General features: G+C 41.7%; 1 protein-coding gene across 4 annotated transcripts in view; it reads right to left on the reverse strand.

Annotated features, from left to right (window-relative positions):
• The window catches only part of LOC117523829 (zinc finger MIZ domain-containing protein 1-like), a 259,273-nt gene that overhangs the window by 116,164 nt on the left and 121,938 nt on the right, over positions 1–21,171 (reverse strand). The window contains exons 1-2 of one of the 4 annotated variants that reach the window (XM_034185437.1): positions 13,722–13,888; positions 12,338–12,340 (exon numbers count right to left, since the gene is read on the reverse strand). The exons of the other annotated variants lie outside the window; for them this stretch is intronic. The gene's annotated coding sequence lies outside the window, so the exon portion shown is untranslated. Of the gene's footprint in view, positions 1–12,337; positions 12,341–13,721; positions 13,889–21,171 lie in introns of those variants that run through there. 4 annotated transcript variants of the gene reach the window in all.

A 21,171-nucleotide genomic window follows, 5' to 3' on the forward strand; every position in this document is an offset into this window, starting at 1 on the left:
GAGAAGCTTTTACTCTCTCGTGCGCGCTGAACAAGGTAGAGAACACATTTAGAACCGTCTACAAATGTAATTATTTAAAATATATGCTACAATGAAAGCAGTTAGTAGAATAATAGTTCCAAATTTGGATTCTACATGTTGAAAAATGTTTGATTTGACACAAAGATCAGTCTAATAGGAAATATACTTGCAATCTATTTGTGGAAAATCAAAATTTAGTCTATTTGTTGGTGGCCATCTTGAAAAAAAGCCGCCATGTTGAATTTTTGCGTGGCACGAACCATTTTCCAAAAGAGTGGCCCCAAGAGAGTATCTGTGCCAAATTTCATGCTTGTTTCACAAAGTGAAATGATTTTCTATTGAAAAGGTCTTTTATCTGCTGGAGTAAACATTTATATTGTAATGTAATGTAAAACAGTTGAATGTTCATTACTTCTTGTGTGCAGCTGTAAAAAGTACGTTTACGATAGATTTAACATCTTGTTATAATCGATCAGACGAGCTGCGCTCTGATGAGTTGCGCTGACGCAATCACTCGCACACACACACACACACAGTGTTTTTCAATTGTTTGCGTAATGTTCATGTGAAGTTCACATAGTTAATGTGTGATGGAGATTTTGAACATTTCAAAATTTTCTTTGCGTACTTGCACGAAGCTGCGCACACTTTACAACAGTTTACAAGTTTGAGACAAGTTTACTCTTGTGCACGGCAAAGTGCATGCAAGTGCTGGGATCAAAGTCGTGCAAGTGTCAGGTGGCCTTTAGTTATTCCTCATGCCTTTATTTTGACATCTGCTCTGTGTGTATTGTCAGTGGGTTTGCTTCTAGTCACTTGGGCTTGTAGTTTCCAGTGCACAGTTGTTTCATACACTATTTCACCATCCACAGTTTATGTTTATGTTCCAAATTTGTTTCACAGTTTCTAGCTGAGGACTGACTGCTTGTTCTAATAGATTACCCGTTTGCTGCTTCCCTCACAGGCACTGTTGCCTGACGGACTGTCTTTCTGTGTGCAGAACTCTCACCTGTGTCCTCAACTACTCTGTGTCTGTTCCTAACTAGATGATATGATGCACAAACACTTCCTATTGAGTATACTGACTTATCCAGCTACATCTGTGCTAAATAAAATGTCATTTTACCAAACACTGTTGTTCTCTGCTCTGGGGTCCTCAGCCCAGCCATTACACCTTTATTCTTTTTTTTCATTCCATCACCTATCTGCTAATACTCCCCTTTGCTGATGTCTACTTTTTATTTCAGTCGCTCCGGCATTTATAGAACACAGCATCATATCCACCAGCCCTCCATAAAAATGTGAAATTACTTCTCCCACGGGTAAAAAGAGAGACAGAGAGAGAACTCTAAATAGTGCTGTTTGTTTATCGTGTCTTTTAATGTGACAACCACAGAAGTGCTGGACAGCTATGTGACACCCAGCACTGCGAAGCAAACAGCTGTGATGTCATGATATATGAGCCGCTCTGTTGTCGTCTATAAATACTTTTGGCTCTAGCTTGCCTCTACTGGTGGTTGGCTCTCACTGCGGTATTGTATCACTTCCTGTTCCGGAGCACAGCGGTGTTTTGCTGTATCTGTTAGCTGTTTAATCTGCGCAGTTAGATTGATCTAGTTACCTAGATAACGATTTGCTTCACAGTGTAATCTTTACGTGCCTTAACTAAAGCACTCCCTCTGCTGAATCACCTCTAAATTATTTACACATTATTCACTTTGTGTGTTTTTAGGAATCCGCTAGCTTAGCGCAGCTACTAGCTCTTAGCCGGTTTAGCATGGCGGCTTCTCCTGTCTCTCCCGCACTTTTCTGCTCTGGGTGTGAAATGTTTAGTTATTCCTCGGCCTCCTTTAGCAGTAATGGTACTTGTAATAAGTGTAGCTTATTCGTAGCTTTGGAGGCCAGGCTGGGCGAATTGGAGACTCGCTCCGCACCGTGGAAAATTCTACAGCTAGCCAGGCCCCTGTAGTCGGTGCGGACCAAGGTAGCTTAGCCGCCGTTAGTTACCCTCTGGCAGATCCCGAGCAGCCGGGAAAGCAGGCCGACTGGGTGACTGTGAGGAGGAAGCGTAGCCCTAAACAGAAGCCGCGTGTACACCGCCAACCTGTTCACATTTCTAACCGTTTTTCCCCACTCGGCGACACACCCACCGAGGATCAAACTCTGGTTATTGGCGACTCTGTTTTGAGAAATGTGAAGTTAGCGACACCAGCAACCATAGTCAATTGTCTTCCAGGGGCCAGAGCAGGCGACACTGAAGGAAATTTGAAACTGCTGGCTAAGGCTAAGCGTAAATTTGGTAAGATTGTAATTCACGTCGGCAGTAATGACACCCGGTTACACCAATCGGAGGTCACTAAAATTAACATTGAATCGGTGTGTAACTTTGCAAAAACAATGTTGGACTCTGTAGTTTTCTCTGGGCCCCTCCCCAATCGGACCGGGAGTGACATGTTTAGCTGCATGTTCTCCTTGAATTGCTGGCTGTCTGAGTGGTGTCCAAAAAATGAGGTGGGCTTCATAGATAATTGGCAAAGCTTCTGGGGAAAACCTGGTCTTGTTAGGAGAGACGGCATCCATCCCACTTTGGATGGAGCAGCTCTCATTTCTAGAAATCTGGCCAATTTTATTAAATCCTCCAAACCGTGACTATCCAGGGTTGGGACCAGGAAGCAGAGTTGTAGTCTTACACACCTCTCTGCAGCTTCTCTCCCCTGCCATCCCGTCATTACCCCATCCCCGTAGAGACGGTGCCTGCTCCCAGACCACCAATAACCAGCAAAAATCTATTTAAGCATAAAAATTCAAAAAGAAAAAATAATATAGCACCTTCAGCTGCACCACAGACTAAAACAGTTAAATGTGGTCTATTAAACATTAGGTCTCTCTCTTCTAAGTCCCTGTTGGTAAATGATATAATAATTGATCAACATATTGATTTATTCTGCCTTACAGAAACCTGGTTACAGCAGGATGAATATGTTAGTTTAAATGAGTCAACACCCCCGAGTCACACTAACTGCCAGAACGCTCGTAGCACGGGCCGAGGCGGAGGATTAGCAGCAATCTTCCATTCTAGCTTATTAATTAATCAAAAACCCAGACAGAGCTTTAATTCATTTGAAAGCTTGACTCTTAGTCTTGTCCATCCAAATTGGAAGTCCCAAAAAACAGTTTTATTTGTTGTTATCTATCGTCCTACTGGTCGTTACTGTGAGTTTCTCTGTGAATTTTCAGACCTTTTGTCTGACTTAGTGCTTAGCTCAGATAAGATAATTATAGTGGGCGATTTTAACATCCACACAGATGCTGAGAATGACAGCCTCAACACTGCATTTAATCTATTATTAGACTCAACTGGCTTTGCTCAAAATGTAAATGAGTCCACCCACCACTTTAATCATATCTTAGATCTTGTTCTGACTTATGGTATGGAAATTGAAGACTTAACAGTATTCCCTGAAAACTCCCTTCTGTCTGATCATTTCTTAATAACATTTACATTTACTCTGATGGACTACCCAGCAGTGGGGAATAAGTTTCATTACACTAGAAGTCTTTCAGAAAGCGCTGTAACTAGGTTTAAGGATATGATTCCTTCTTTATGTTCTCTAATGCCATATACCAACACAGTGCAGAGTAGCTACCTAAACTCTGTAAGTGAGATAGAGTATCTCGTCAATAGTTTTACATCCTCATTGAAGACAACTTTGGATGCTGTAGCTCCTCTGAAAAAGAGAGCTTTAAATCAGAAGTGCCTGACACCCGTGGTATAACTCACAAACTCGCAGCTTAAAGCAGATAACCCGTAAGTTGGAGAGGAAATGGCGTCTCACTAATTTAGAAGATCTTCACTTAGCCTGGAAAAAGAGTCTGTTGCTCTATAAAAAAGCCCTCCGTAAAGCTAGGACATTTTACTACTCATCACTAATTGAAGAAAATAAGAACAACCCCAGGTTTCTTTTCAGCACTGTAGCCAGGCTGACAAAGAGTCAGAGCTCTATTGAGCCGAGTATTCCTTTAACTTTAACTAGTAATGACTTCATGACTTTCTTTGCTAATAAAATTTTAACTATTAGAGAAAAAATTACTCATAACCATCCCAAAGACGTATCGTTATCTTTGGCTGCTTTCAGTGATGCCGGTATTTGGTTAGACTCTTTCTCTCAGATTGTTCTGTCTGAGTTATTTTCATTAGTTACTTCATCCAAACCATCAACATGTCTATTAGACCCCATTCCTGCCAGGCTGCTCAAGGAAGCCCTACCATTATTTAATGCTTCGATCTTAAATATGATCAGTCTATCTTTATTAGTTGGCTATGTACCACAGGCTTTTAAAATGGCAGTAATTAAACCATTACTTAAAAAGCCATCACTTGACCCAGCTATCTTAGCTAATTATAGGCCAATCTCCAACCTTCTTTTTCTCTCAAAATTTCTTGAAAGGGTAGTTGTAAAACAGCTAACTGATCATCTGCAGAGGAATGGTCTATTTGAAGAGTTTCAGTCAGGTTTTAGAATTCATCATAGTACAGAAACAGCATTAGTGAAGGTTACAAATGATCTTCTTATGGCCTCAGACAGTGGACTCATCTCTGTGCTTGTTCTGTTAGACCTCAGTGCTGCTTTTGATACTGTTGACCATAAAATTTTATTACAGAGATTAGAGCATGCCATAGGTATTAAAGGCACTGCACTGCGGTGGTTTGAATCATATTTATCTAATAGATTACAATTTGTTCATGTAAATGGGGAATCTTCTTCACATACTAAGGTTAATTATGGAGTTCCACAAGGTTCTGTGCTAGGACCAATTTTATTCACTTTATACATGCTTCCCTTAGGCAGTATTATTAGACGGCATTGCTTAAATTTTCATTGTTACACAGATGATACCCAGCTTTATCTATCCATGAAGCCAGAGGACACACACCAATTAGCTAAACTGCAGGATTGTCTTACAGACATAAAGACATGGATGACCTCTAATTTCCTGCTTTTAAACTCAGATAAAACTGAAGTTATTGTACTTGGCCCCACAAATCTTAGAAACATGGTGTCTAACCAGATCCTTACTCTGGATGGCATTACCCTGACCTCTAGTAATACTGTGAGAAATCTTGGAGTCATTTTTGATCAGGATATGTCATTCAAAGCGCATATTAAACAAATATGTAGGACTGCTTTTTTGCATTTACGCAATATCTCTAAAATTAGAAAGGTCTTGTCTCAGAGTGATGCTGAAAAACTAATTCATGCATTTATTTCCTCTAGGCTGGACTATTGTAATTCATTATTATCAGGTTGTCCTAAAAGTTCCCTGAAAAGCCTTCAGTTAATTCAAAATGCTGCAGCTAGAGTACTAACGGGGACTAGAAGGAGAGAGCATATCTCACCCATATTGGCCTCTCTTCACTGGCTTCCTGTTAATTGTAGAATAGAATTTAAAATTCTTCTTCTTACTTATAAGGATTTGAATAATCAGGTCCCATCTTATCTTAGGGACCTCATAGTACCATATCACCCCAATAGAGCACTTCGCTCTCAGACTGCAGGCTTACTTGTAGTTCCTAGGGTTTGTAAGAGTAGAATGGGAGGCACAGCCTTCAGCTTTCAGGCTCCTCTCCTGTGGAACCAGCTCCCAATTCGGATCAGGGAGACAGACACCCTCTCTACTTTTAAGATTAGGCTTAAAACTTTCCTTTTTGCTAAAGCTTATAGTTAGGGCTGGATCAGGTGACCCTGAACCATCCTTTAGTTATGCTGCTATAGACTTAGACTGCTGGGGGGTTCACATGATGCACTGAGTGTTTCTTTCTCTTTTTGCTCTGTATGCACCACTCTGCATTTAATCATTAGTGATTGATCTCTGCTCCCCTCCACAGCATGTCTTTTTCCTGGTTCTTTCCCTCAGCCCCAACCAGTCCCAGCAGAAGACTGCCCCTCCCTGAGCCTGGTTCTGCTGGAGGTTTCTTCCTGTTAAAAGGGAGTTTTTCCTTCCCACTGTCGCCAAGTGCTTGCTCACAGGGGGTCGTTTTGACCGTTGGGGTTTTTACGTAATTATTGTATGACCTTGCCTTACAATATAAAGCGCCTTGGGGCAACTGTTTGTTGTGATTTGGCGCTATATAAATAAAATTGATTGAAATACGGAGCATCAGTTGGTGAATATTGCAGGTATGCACCACCAGAGACATTATTTCACCATGTAGTGGATGAGATCACAAACGTGCAACAGTGAATTAGGTGAGTGCAAAGGCGCCAGCTACATTTAATTTCAGGCAAGATTTAAGCAGGTAAAAGTCACAGAATTTTGGACAAAAACTGCCAAATTAGATTTAAAAAGTTTGGAAAATACATCTGTCATGCACAATGCTAAACATATGTTTGACCTGTAGTGTTCTCTCTTTTATACATTATCCTTGTAACTGTGCTTTGTTTTTCTCTTCTCATCATGGAGAATCTGCAAGTGTCACATTGTACACAAATGACACCTGGTTGGATCTGCGATGTGGTGAATGTAAAACTGTCTTACAGAGGCAGGTATTGTCCCTCTAACTATGCTAGATCTGTGAAATAGTTTTGCAGAACACTATCACTTAACTGTTTGTAGCTTTTCAAACCAGCAAGCTATAAATCTGCACCACATGCTTCCATGACCAGATGATATCTCATCACAAAGTGTATCATAATACACTCTTTGATGAAAGGACCACACAGCCGCACCTAGCTGCAATGTCATAGATTCTTTAATCCCCTTTGAAGATTTGCAAAATTTATTATTATTGTGGTTCCAATTTGATGTATGAAGCACTTTTGTTTTGTCTATCTGCTGCATTAATAGGGTCAGGCTATCTATCTAACCAAAAGATAGAAATCAGGTCATCCATGAGCAGAACACAGCTTGAGCATCACATGATGAATGAATGAACTCCTTATTCCATACAATTTTCCAGTTGCTCCGGACTATAAATACCAATTGGGGTATGCTTTACGCCACATACGATTTTCCACTGTCACGAAAGGTACGGCGATCAGGCAAGATGCAGAATGGATGGGCCAGGCTGTAGTTCCACTGTAACACACTACTGTCAGACTGCGTGCACTGCTGAATCTTTTTAGTGAAACACTGCTTCAAACATATGAGCTTGATTAAGTGGAATAACAGCAGCTGAGTGCATGTTTTTCATTTCATTTTTTTTATTTTTGCAGAGAAAGTCTGAGAGATGATACCGACGAGATGAGCAGCGGGACCAGAAAAGCAGATGATAGGAGGAGACGAGAGGTGACGTGATTGACAGTGCAGTCTGACAGGCTTGTGCAAAGCTAACCTTACGGGGCCGACTCCAGCAGAGCTGTTAGCTCACACATTACCCCCTGTGACTGCTGAACGGGTAAACTGACAAATTCCATGTCCTTCGGTTTCAGCACCGGCAAACTGCTGACCCACATGCAATTAAACTGCATCCACAGAGGCGCGTTACGCCACCATGTACAGTAGCATATGAATGCGCACGTGTTAGTCTGTGTGAGAAGGGAGCGACGAGCAGCGTGCAGGAAAGAGAAGCCGAGAGATTCACAAAGAGTGAGCGCCATTCAATCTGTTCAGTAAGCCATGAAATGGTATCTGTGTCATTAGGGAGAGCAAAAAAATATATGTGAGCCACTCTGCCCTCCACTCCCCTTGTCTTTGGCACTCCAAAAGCACATTTGTATGATGTGAAAAGATGCAACCAGATGCTTTACAACACAAACCAAATTAACTATAAAAACATTTAAGATTGAGGCGTGTATCTTGGGAAGGGGGAGGTAACCGCTTATGGGGTGTGTCCACCCACATATTTACAGAGGGCAAACTCTCAGTGTAAATCAGTGCTGGGTGCAAAAGGGGCTGGACTCAGTTACCCAATTAACCACTGGCGTGTTGTTGGCATAACATAACATAACATCAGCCGAACGGAGTGGCACCAAGGGGAAAATCGCCAGTGTTGAAAAATGAAGTCAATGTTGAAGTGCCAAACCTTGCAGATGTTTGACTGGGCACTTCTAGGCCGGCTCAGAAAAGCTAGGCAATCCCCACAGACCCCCATGTTAAAATCTCCAGCTTTATAGCAGAAATATTATAATAAAAATATAAGCCTGGTATAAAAACAGTTTTGGCCTCTATAGCTAGTTTCCCCATTCATGACAACTGTAACAGGGCAAGGCAGAGAGCAAAATGATTCATAATTTTAAGTCATAAAATAATGAATAACAAATGGCGTGGTCATTTTGAGTGACAGGCAGTATGGGCCAATGGGACCACACCCCTGCTAGCTGTTTTTTTTTTTTGCTAATAGTGGCTGCTAACTGCTGTGGAATCGAATGTGTTTGCCCTTTATGAGCATTTTATTATAAATATCTGACACACTATTGTTTGCTGTGCAGTTACCTGTACGGCCGGACCATCAAGGAACGGCATTCCTGTCTTCTTCATGGTTTTATTAAGGCCCCATTAAAAAAAAGCCATGAGTATATCATCCCCGTCTGCATGCCGAAATCGGTCTCCATCAATTTTTTATTTATTTATTTTTTGTGGCGAATTTCATTGACGCAGGTACAGGTGGTGCAAGAACTGGTACGTCCACTAGGCACGGCCCGAGATGGCTGAAGTTTACTGAGCCGGGCCCTGAACTTGCTGCTTGACAATGGAGGTAGCTTGGATGCTAAGTACAACGGCTGCAAGGTGAGTGTTTCCTCTGGGAGTTGTAACTCTGTGCTGACATATTCTCTTCCGTGTGCCTTCTGGCAAACTGTAGCTGAAATTTCACATAGTTAGCCCAGTGATTGCATAATCCAAGGTGAGGCACAGCTGGCTGCTGCCTCACCGCACGTCTCTTCTCAGTATTTGAAGGGCAAATGTGAAAATTCAGCGATTTTGAATAAAAAATAATCTAAAACTGGCTAAGTTAAAACTTTATAGTACAAATCACTGAATAAATATAACCAATTAATTTATTTTTTCATTTTACATTTTTTTTTCTTTCCATGAGGAGGTCAGATGACCTGGTCAGGTGACGTGAGGTCAGGTGAGGCACACAGATGACCAGGATCCCTTGAACAGTATAATGATTTAATTTGATGTCACACTGCCCTACTGCTACACTTTAAACATAAGAAACACACACACACACACACACACACACACACACACACACACACACACACACACACACACACACACACACACACACACACACAGACTCCACACAATGTACAAAGGGGTATTATTTGTATGTACTGCACATTCTCACTCCCAACTCTGGTAACACCCCCCGAAAAAAAAAAAATTCTCATCTCTTAATGTCTATACTCTACATGATGCTCAGCGGCTTCTTCTACCCTTTTTTCTTCTGTGTTTTGCACTTTATTGTTCCGCCCTCCAGCCTAAACTATACAATAAAACTACCTGGAATTGGTAGACAATGAATGAGTATGTGAAGTACACTGAAACAAGGTTGACGTGCGCACACACAGGTCAGGTTAAACAGAAGTACACTGTGTAACCAGACATGCAGATAAACACAATGGCACTGTCAAACACAGCAACCAAATGAAAACAACTTGACACCTGACTATTACTAAAACAACTAAATAAACTGAGAGACAGGCAGCAGGGAAACAGATACACTCATTCATCACTCTGTGTATTTGTGTGTTTGAGTGCTTACTACTGCGTGTCACAGTGAGGGTAAAGAGTACCAAAGAACACAAAGCATGTGCTTGTGGTCAAAAATGAACACAGAGCGCAAGCTCCATTCCACACGGGTACTATTGGGCACAGCGAGCGTGCAAACTGCTGTCTGAAAAGCTTTCACACAAATTTAATTGCGATCTAGAGAATGCGTGGACAAAGTCAGTCCTTTCACTGCACGCATGCCTGTTTGCAACGCGCTCGAACAACGTCAGACGCTGTTGCCTCTGGACAAGCGGACACAAAAACACAGACCTTCAAGCCTGTAGAGTTGTGATATTTCTGCACAGGTCTGATGATTCAATTCAAGACATCAATTCACAACAGTCATCTCAAAGGTGCGTGTTATACGATGTAGTTGACTGCGCTTCTGCCTTTGAGACTGTCAGGAGGGAGAAACGGCTGCAGGACGACGAGCCAGACAAATACAAAGAAAAAACACGAGTGCAATAAGAACTCACAACATATTGCATCTAGAAGGGAACTGGCTGGAGAGCGAGAGAGAGAGAGAGAGAGAGAGAGAGAGAGAGAGAGAGAGAGAGAGAGAGAGAGATGGCGAGAGGTCATCCCTGGGTAATTTGTTTTGGTCTTCTCAGAGCGCAGACACACAGGGAGCAGGTAAACCAATTACAGTGTGACATGAATCACTAAGACCTACAGGCAGCCTGCGTAACCAGGCAGCCAAACAGCCAACCAAGCACCGGCCACACCACCCAGTCGCATTCCTCACTTTGCCGTGATGATTGCACATCTGGATAGAACTGATAAAAGAGAAAACAACCATAATTGCCCTGCGGCTTCAACGCTGAGTGACCTCACGAAAATTTTTAACATCTATCTCCACTGAATTTGGCTGCTCTTCTGAAGAATTACTTCATAGTGCACGGCAAAAACTGCAGACTGCACCGCAGACGATGAGGAAGAAATGGCCCGACAAACATAGACATCTTCAATAAATCAAACTTGATCTGTGTGTTCCACTCCTTCAATCCCATCTCACTTTTGAGCCACAAGCAGTAATGTTACAGCTCCTTTAAATCTACAGTGTGTAGTAAGGGGTGGGACGATCAGGTCAAAGGTCAAGCAATTTATCGATCTCTGCCATGTATGGACTGACTCTCGTTAATCGAACACAGAATTTCCACTGCCCCTTCCACATCCCCAGACCGCCTGATGTTTATTCCCACTGCTCTGGTACATTGTCAAACAGAAAACAAACTGCATGGTATTTTAATTTTAGCTTAAATGGGAGCGGTATGAAGAGATCTGGGCAGCCAAATATGTGTGTGGCTGTGGATCAGTCACACATGCGTGCTGCACGCAGACGACAGACAAATTATCTGCAGGCAGTCATCTTGACATCATACGGCAACATTAAAATTAACACTATTCACTAGTTGTTCTATGACTTTGTCACAGCTCACACGCGTAAAATATAAAAACTAAAACTGAAAAAAGTCACATGACTGCTGTCGGGTCAGAAGTGACTTTGCCGTTCTGCACGTTTATCCAAACTGACATGGAACGCTATGATTTGGATTACACCAAACAAAAAGCTGTCTTAAGTGTATATAATAAAATGTTTGACAGGAGGTGTGCACGGGAAGTGCAGTGAAAACATAAACAAAATGTGCTCAGACACACACACACACACACACACACACACACACACACACACACACACACACACACACACACACACACACACACACACACACACACACACACACACAGTGGTGGGCACAGATAACCAAAAATTTAGCTACGATAAATGCTAATCAGCTAAGTGAAAAGTTATAATGCTAAACCAATAAACTGCCAAAAAATTTATCGGTAGCTACAGCTCGACAATAACTTTCAATTTTGTCTTCCATACACTCTCAGCTACTAACAAGTCGATTTAGAATTTAGATAGCTTTTAACAGAATCAAAGGCAACCACAAACAAACAGCCAATGAGTCAGCGTTTCTACATTTGTGCATCCTGCCCACTGCTGTAGGAAAGCACCATTTACCTTGACAGCATACAGTGGTCAAGCCATGAGGCAGAGGTGAAATGGAAAGCAGGGTTGACTTATGGATTTGATTTATAAATCAAATTAATCTGGATAGAATAAATACATTAATGTAAACTCTTAAAATGTACAAAGTGATATATAATATATATCTGTTAATTTTTAAACTAATGCACTAATTCTGAAGATTTGAACATTAACACACAGATGCCCAAAGGGATTATGGGTAAGTTTAGCCTCCGCTCATACTGATTGGTTGACTAATTCATTCTATGTAAAAAACAACACAGGTGAATCAATACAATGTGTGTTGGTGTTTACAAATAAATGCGCTTTTGTAAAATATGTATTTTTTTCCATTTGTGTAAAAACAACAACAAAAACAAAAAAACAAAAAGGCATTTGTAAAACCGAAAGGTCTGTTAAATTGTGATTCAGGCTGTGTGATATAACCAGCGTCAAAATGCATAGAATACTGCCATCTACTGGCCACCCATTATATCACAGTGTTGTCAACTGCAGGATTTTAAAATTATCTGAAGGTTTCCAAAACCTGAGACACCACACATGCTGTGCACATACACAAACAGAAAGAAAGTTGAATAGAGTTTGGAATAAAACAGTTGTGCCTCACCTGACTGATGCCTTAACATGCAGCAGCACACCTGCAGGAAAACCAGACCTTTTGGGCTACTGTATCAACATGGCACTGCAACATGGCGGCCTCCATGAGGAGGCTAGCTCCCATGTAGATATGAAGGGTTCATTCTAAGTTCAAGAAAACGTATCAATTTGTTCTTTCTGGTAAAGCCCCTTTCACATTGACGTATTTATAGAGCTGCATATTGCAGCGTTATGTTTCATTTAAATAAATTAAATTTAAATACACCCAAAATGCACGCGTACTCAGCCTTTTTTGGTGTTCGTTTCATACTTGCAGCTGCGTGTGTTCGCTCACACAGTCGCGTGTACCATGCCGCTATTAAACCAGTTCAGTGCTATTTTCTGCCTCTGTGGAAGTGTGGTCTGTTCTCTACTGCAGGTGTGGTGCATCAACATTATTATTATTATTATTATTATTTTGTCTTGGTGGATCACTTTCATCGTGTACAGATGCTGCTGAGTCTGGCTGTGGTAAAGGCTGCCCTGAACGAAACACTGTGACTCATTAAACTTTTAAACCTCCGGTTGCTCCGATCAGGTCCGCTGATTTGATCAGACCTGATCGATCAGGGCGTTTGATAAGCGCACCGACATGCAGCGAGTGCGCTTTTATTTTAATGTCACAGGTTCGATCAGACACAGAGAGAGAGAGAGAGAGAGAGAGAGAGAGAGAGAGAGAGAGAGAGAGAGAGAGAGAGAGAGAGAGTGAGCGACCGACCTGCTGTTTCTGTTGTGTTTCTGGATTTCTGAGTTGAAGTTCGATTCCCTGTTCTGATCACACACAGGCGCTGTGGGCTGTGTGATCATGTTTTCAGCTGATTCCTCTGGATTCACACACTCAGTTTTTGGTTGTGTACAGAAGCGCAGTGTTGCACAGACTTGCATGCAGTAATGCTGTGCTGCACAGACTTACTTCAAACTGTGTCCAGCGCTCTACGCCGAAGAAAATTAAACATGTTTAATTTCTTCCATCCTATGCGCATAGCCCTCAACATACTCCTGCATAGAGAGCAAAAACTTGACGTAGAGTTGCTAAAAGTGGGCGTAGAACTGCTCAGGTCAGTGTAGACGATACGCTGCAATGAGCAGCTCTACGAATAAGCCAATGTGAAAGGGGCTTAACAATTACACATTAATAACGAATAATAATGGTTATGAACGTTAGATTCCATTAATCAACACCCTTAAATCCTATACTGTTGCTTTCTAGACAAACACGTTTAGGTTTTGGTTCCCAATGGATGTCAAAGCACAGTTGCATATTTGGAAGGAGGCGCAAAGTACTTACGTGACAAAGACTTAAGCAATTACTTTAATTTCCTTAATCGCCCAATGGCTGTCAAAATGATGCCGTGTGGGCCCTTAGCCACATAGCCAGTGGCTACAGAACAGAGAAGTAGGAATCAACTTGTAAATAAACAATCAGCTCTGTCTTTTTCATTGCAGCAACATCTCTAATCCTCCAATTGATGTTAAACTGACAGGAGCATCATGAAAATCCGCCCAGCATCAGAAAAAGAAGAAAATGAAGTTGATAAGGAGAAGGATTGGATGGGATTAGGTATCGCCCTGGCACTTGGTTTTATTTGATGTGGCCTTGGTGCTGGTTGTAGATTCAGTAGGGGTAAATATTTTATGAAAGGTGTTATGGTGTTGGGTTTGCTGGTGACAGAGGCTCTTCTGAGGGAGTACCTAATAAAGACAACAGCAGACAGGTTTTCCAGCATTGCCGTGGCACTGGTTTGGCACAAGGAGCCAGTCGCTTTCACCATGTTTACTGAAGTGCCCGTTAGCTCAGCGGGCACAGACAGGGCTTCGCTTGACTCGTGCATTCACAGGGTAGCAGTGAGCTTTGCAGAGATGCTGCTCCTTGAAATTAATAAGGGTCTCAGACCCGCTCCCTGACAGCCACTAACTGGCCATTTGCACCGTCTGGCTCCACTGGAAAAGACGCTCCCTGCTCACACTCATGAACCCTTCACTCTGTCTATCTGCACAATTTCCTAGTTTTCTTTCCTCCATCTTTATTGTCTTCCTTCCATCGCCACCCTCTTCATCTTGCTCCCCTCCTCTCTTTCCACCCTGCCTCCTCCTTGTTCCCTCCCCTCCCGCCTCCTCGTCTTTTCTTTCCTCGCTCTCCATTCCTTTGGCCCTAAAACCAGCCCCTCGGCCGCCCGCTCGCGCTCACTCAGATGGCTGTTACCATGACAACCCTGTTCTTTCAGCTCTCGCAAAATAATGAAGACAATGTGTTTTCCATTTAGATGAGTTTTCTGGCGCAGTGGGGAGATATGGAGTGTCCATCTTGCCTCCTCTTTCATTGCAAAGGAAATGTAATAAAAAAAAAGGGTTTGTAACCTCTCCCCGCTCTCTTTCTCTGATGCTCTCTCACTTTCTGTGCACACATGCACAAGTTAGGCTACTGTGTAAAGTGGCGTGGTGGTTTAGTGAGCTCAATTTTTTTTTTTCCGCGGTGCAGAGAATAGCCGTGGCAGCTTCCCTCTGGCTGGTGTCGCAACAAAGTGCATTAGCAGCAGCAAAACAAACATAGCATGCTTCCTGCGACTGTCATGTCAGCGCAAACAGATGAGTGACAGTTATATAAGTTCATAGAAGCTCTGTTAGCACATTCTCATTAGGAGGCATCAACTAACGAAGCTTTCTCACAATCCTTTGGTGTCAGTAGACCAAGATAAATGTTACACGCCAATTCCACAGGGCACCATTCTATTATGATTCCCCACAATTCACATAAAGTGTGAAAACGGGATGAAACGGCTTACTCCAGCATGTCCCCTATCATGCTGGCTCATAAAGTGCAGACCTGGCAACTGGCTGGCTTATAAAGGGCATACCTGGCAACTTGCTTGAAAGAAAAAGTAAAGCTGTGTCCGGCTTCCTTCTTAGCCAGAAGTGCAACAAACGCTGCTTTTCTTCAAATTTTTATCCTGAAGGAAGACAATCTAAGTATCAAGCTATACTTATGAGGACTGCCCCGTTTAAACATGTTTTAACATGACTGAAGCTGTTAAGACTACAAGCAGCCAAACCTGGGCACATAATGATGCAGAGTTCGTGAATCGGGACAGCTCAAAAATTTCACCCCGATTTCAAAACAGGTGCCAATGATGGCCGTAACTACTGCATATACAAAGTTTGTTCAAGATTGACAAAAGATGGATCAAGAAATTACTGTGATGCTTCAAAACGCTCCCGATGTGCTATCCGGGATGAAACGGGAAGGATCAGCTCTCTGTGGAATAGGGGTATTAGATGTCACAAAACTGCACCATTTAGTAAGTAAAAAGTTTAATTTATTTATACAGCATCTTTCAAGATACGATCACAAAGTGCTTTGCAGTAAAATAAAAGCACAAAGATTAAAAGCAGCAACAACACAACACTAGATGAAAGCAATCCTGTACAAATGGGTCTTGAGCTTTTCCTTAAAAGCTCCAACAGAGTGCACGGAGCACAGATGTAACTGGCAATGCATTCCATAGCTTGGAAGCTACCACCCCAAATGCGCAGTCTCCTTTGGTTCTCAACCTAAACCTTTGATCAACCAACAAGTTCTGGTCTGAGGACCTTAAAGACTTGCTTGGAGCATAAGGGTGTATGAGTTCAATGATGCAGGGTGGCATCTGACCATACAGACCTCTGAAAGTTATCACCAATACTTTAAACTGTAGTCTCAATTGAATGGGGAGCCAATGCAGGGAGGACAGAATTGGTAGTATGTGGGACCTCTTGGAAGACCTACTAAGAAGCATTGCAGCCGCATTCTGTACCATTTGTAAGCAGTCCAGAGAGGACTTGCGGAGGCTAAAGAACAGTGAGTTACAATAATCCAGGCGCGAGGAAACAAAGGAGTGGATAATCATCTCCAGCTCGGCTCTGGGCACAGTGCTACCATGGCAGGTAATATTCCAAAGGTGGAAAAATTAGGACTGAACAAAACAGGTAATGTGTGTCCAAATTGAGAGCATGGTCAAACAAAACACCCAAATTTCTGACTGCTGAGCGAACAAAGGAGGACAGAGGAACAAGGTTCCTAACCACTGAGGGAACAAACTCCTCAGGGGTACAATCAAGGAACAATTACCCACCATCTAGCCTGTTATGGCCTCAACACAGTTCTGAAGGACGGATACCCTAGTAACATTTTGAGGAGTAAATGAAATGTACAACTGGATGTCACCTGCATAACAGTGATAGGAGACTTCATCAAAAGAGCTCAAAATGTGTCTAAGTGGGAGCAAATAGAATGCAAATAAAACAGGTTCCAGAACAGAACCTTGGGGCACACCGCAGGACAGGGAGACAGAAGAGGATGTATAATCGGCTGCAGCAACAGAGAAACTCCTGTTAGAAAGATGAGATAAAAACCAATCTAGGGCTGACCCAGATATGCCCACCCATGTTCTTAGTCTCTCAATTAAAACATCATGATCAGCTGTATTGAAAGCTGCAGACAGATCCAAAAGTACAAATACCAAGTGTTCACCTGTATCTCTGCGCATTAAAATGTCATTTGAAACTCTAAGCAGAGCTGTTTCTGTGGAGTGCAAGTGACGGAATTCAGACTGAAATTTGTCAAGAATATTGTACTCAGCTAAAACCTCATTGAGTTGTTTGACGACTACTTTTCTAAAAGTTTTGGAAATGAATAAAAGGCAATTTTGAAATCAGTCTAACGTTTTAAAGAGGCAAAGGGTCAGCATTAGGCATTTTTTAAAGAGGATGATTAACAGTCTGTTTAAAATACTGAGGGACACAGTCAGAGGTCAGTGATCTGTTGATTATTGATAAGACACAGGGCCCAATGGTATGGATAACCTTTTTAAATAAAGAGATGGGGACAATATTGAGTGGGCAAGAGGAAGGTTTCATCCTGTGAACCAGACCAGTGAGCTCTTTCAGTGATATTGATGTGAAACTGTCCAGTACTGACGGCCGAGTGAGACATGGGACAGGAGAAGGAAGAGAGGCATTTATGTTTTCCCTGGATTTTACTGATAAAACAGGACAAAACGTTCTTACAGTCTTCGTTAGACTGAATGGTTGCAGCAGGAGATGCAGGTGTAATAATAACTGATTATGTCAAATAAAATATTTGGATTACATGATTCCGTTCTGTTAAAAAATAGTTTAGAAAAATAAACAGCCCTCGCATCTTTCACCATATTGTTAAAAGAAATTAAAAGCTCCTTTAAATGAAGGAGATGGACCTGTATCTTTGTAAATTTTTTACATACGCTGCACTTCCCAAGAGGTTCTCGTAAAGCTGTGAATACTGTCATTCATCCAGGGGGAGGAGCTATTCAAAGGAGCGTGTCTGGTTTTAAAAGAAGCCACTCTGTCTAAAATAGACAGGCAATGATGACTGAAAGAATTAACTCAAATATTTACATCAACTGAAATAAAAATCTCATCAAGATTAAAAGCAGCAGAAAAATGCATCTGTAGAAGATATGCCAGGACACCACCGCCAAGACAGTTATATAAATAATTGCAATACTTACATACGCAATTACATAACAAATAATGAAAATGAATGTCCATGTAACACAGAGTGACACATTGGTCTGTGTGCTGAACGGAAAGGGGGGCGTGTTTGCTCACAGCCACGCCTCTGGACATCCCAGCTGGAGGACACATTCCGTGTTTGGAAGGACATGAACTTACAATATTCCTCCTTGAGGAGTGTGTCTCTGCCTGCTGTCCTCATGTGGAAATATATAAAACATCTTTCGCCTTTGGACCGGGCTGCAGAGGCTGGACACAGCACACCTCCTCCATGTGCTTATTGATTTCAGGTATTTTTCTGCATTGATTACAGGCCAGCGATGGTAGCACAGTGGTAAAGTTTCTGTCTGGTAATCAGAGCTTACGGGTTTGAATCCCGTGAGTGACTTTTTTTTTTAACCAGGGTTATTTAACAGCGGGGTTCTGTATTGCGTCCCCTTTTATGTATTATTTATATCAACCCAGTTATATTCACTAATTGTACAGCTGGTCTTTATTTTATTGTTCTCCACATCAGCGGCGCAATGTGGTGCAGCTGCTCAGACTGCGTTCCTGTTCGAAAGACACAGTCACGTGCACAAACCGTCGCAGCGGCATTGTGCACGCCTGACCGTCGGCTTGATGTTTATGTGGCTCACTCATATGAGCTGTTTCGTCGTGAGTCACCCTGAGTTGTGCTTATTCGCACTACGTATGAAGGGGCCCTTAACGTTGGCATAGATCCATTCATTTGCCAGTGTTAGCCAACTAAATGATGCCATAGGTTTCACAGTAAAGCCCTCACTGTGTAGCAGCTTTGACACATACAATATTGTATATTGTTTAAAGTACTGAATCCCCCAAAAATATGCTTTATAGCAGCTTTACACATGTCACTTATTGCCTGCAGCAAAAAGGGGCAAAAAAGAAGCATAAGTATCCAACTCTCAAATTGCTTTTGTTATTTTTACAATGCATTTTCTAGAAATGTTAGGTATTGTGGCGGAGAAGTGATTCATAAAGTTGTTTCCAAAGTAGAAGGTTCCTGGTACAAGACCACCTGTACCCAGTCTCTATGTAATGTAAAACTGTGTCAGGAAGGGTGCCCAGTGTGAAACTTTCAACAAGAAGATCCACTGTGGAGACCGTGAACAAAAAAGGGAGAAGATGAAAGGACTTACTTTATGTTCTGGAGATGTCAATGGCTCTCAGTATTTTCCCTGTATACACTGGTAGAGTAAACCCTGAACACTGTTTCATTTTGATCTGACACTCTTGAAAAAGACCAGCATTCACAATTTCTACATTTTTGACAATACATTAGGAGACTACTTTCAGATTGTAGGAATGAAAAGTGGCAAGATCCTCTTCCCTTTATGCTAACAAACACAACAATCTCAACAATCTGAACGTTCGGTCTGAGCTTAAGCGATGGATCTTCACAGATTGAAAACTACCTTCACGCTTCAATGAAAAAATTGACGAAGGTGGTCTAACCTGATGGAGTGCTCCCTGTGTCACAACTGGGTTCTGACAATAATAAACTGTGGACATTTTAAGGGTCATAGTGATATTTTCATAGCATTATCCTTGATTGTGCAAATGAATGCCATGACAACTAAGAGCTTTCATTCTTTGGCTGTAGTGGATTTATTATGGAGTTAAAATTGTCTCATTAATATTTGTAAATGCACACAGGGTGATCTACAAATAATCATTGATTTGCAAATGTGTTCAGATATCCACAAATGCAAATTTCATATTTGTAACTTGTAAATTGGTCTTTGCAAATAATGTTGTATTTGCAAATATAAAAGTTAATTTGTAAAAAAAAAAAAAAAAAAATTACATTTGTAAAACTGGAAACTGTATTTGTGAATTGAGTTTCAGCATTTGTGGATCACCAATTACACGCATTCATCGCTTTCCTCTGTGACGTCATTTTGAGACATTCTTTTCGCGAACAGATCCACAAACAAATGCAGACTGATTCACAAATACACACGCACACTGGATATCCACTAGATGGCAGTGTGGTTCCATTCATTGACGTGGCAAGCTGAATTATTTTTTAAAATGATGTGTCCGCGGATTTCATCATGGGAAAGGGGGCGGAGGGTGTTAGTGTTGTACTCTTTAACGCAGTGGTTCAAGTAAGCGTATTAAACAGCACTGCACCTGTGCGTGCTCCGTGACACAGACATGCTGCAAAATTCTTCTTTTAAAAACTTGAAAGTTCTAAAAGTTGCTACATTTCGCTAAGCTTCGCACAGGAGCCACACAGCGTCACCGCAGCAACCAACCAGTCCCGCTTTACAACAACTGTCGCAACAGCCAGGCTCCGCGGATCCGAGGAAACTGATTTGTATCTGTAACACACAGATCAGTGTCCGCGGACTTATAAAACTTGCATTATGTCGTAAAAAAAAAAAAGAACACTTTGCGATAAGCATTTTAAATACTCAGTAATGATCACGATTAAAGAGTCATCCGGGAGCATATAGTTTCAGCCACATCAATGAATGGAACCACACTGCCATCTAGTGGATATCCAGTGTGAATCAGTCGGCATTTGTTTGTGGATCTGTGTTCGCGAAAAGAATGTCTCAAAATGACGTCGCAGAGGAAAGCGATGAATGCGTGTAATTGTTGATCCACAAATGCTGAAACTCAATTCACAAATACAATTTCCAGTTTTACAAATGTAATTTTTTTTCACAAATTAAGTTTTATATTTGCAAATACAAAATTATTTGCAAAAACCAATTTACAAGTTACAAATATGAAATTTGCATTTGTGGATATCTGAACACATCTGCAAATCAATGATTATTTGTAGATCACCCTGCGTGCATTTACAAATATTAATGAGACAATTTTAACTCCATAATTTATTAACTTACCCAGCACACGAGGCAAACAACAGTCCACCCACGTGCTAAGAACTGAATGAATAAAGAAACATCTACATTCCTCTGAGAGGTAAATCACTTGTAACTGATTGGAATTTCTTTTTCAAGAGTTCAGCGCAAACATACCTGCTTTTATTATTATTATTATTATTATTATTATTATTATGGGGCAGCACAGTGGCTTAGTGGTTAGCACTGTGGCCTCATAGGAAGAAGGTCATACGTCCAATTCCCATTTGGGGCCTTTCTGTGTGGTGTTTGCCTGTTTGCGTGGGTTCCCTCTGGGTGCTCCAGCTTCCTCCCACGTTCAAAGACATG

Source organism: Thalassophryne amazonica, chromosome 13, assembly GCF_902500255.1.
Source record: "Thalassophryne amazonica chromosome 13, fThaAma1.1, whole genome shotgun sequence".
NCBI classification, from domain to species: Eukaryota; Metazoa; Chordata; class Actinopteri; order Batrachoidiformes; family Batrachoididae; genus Thalassophryne; species Thalassophryne amazonica.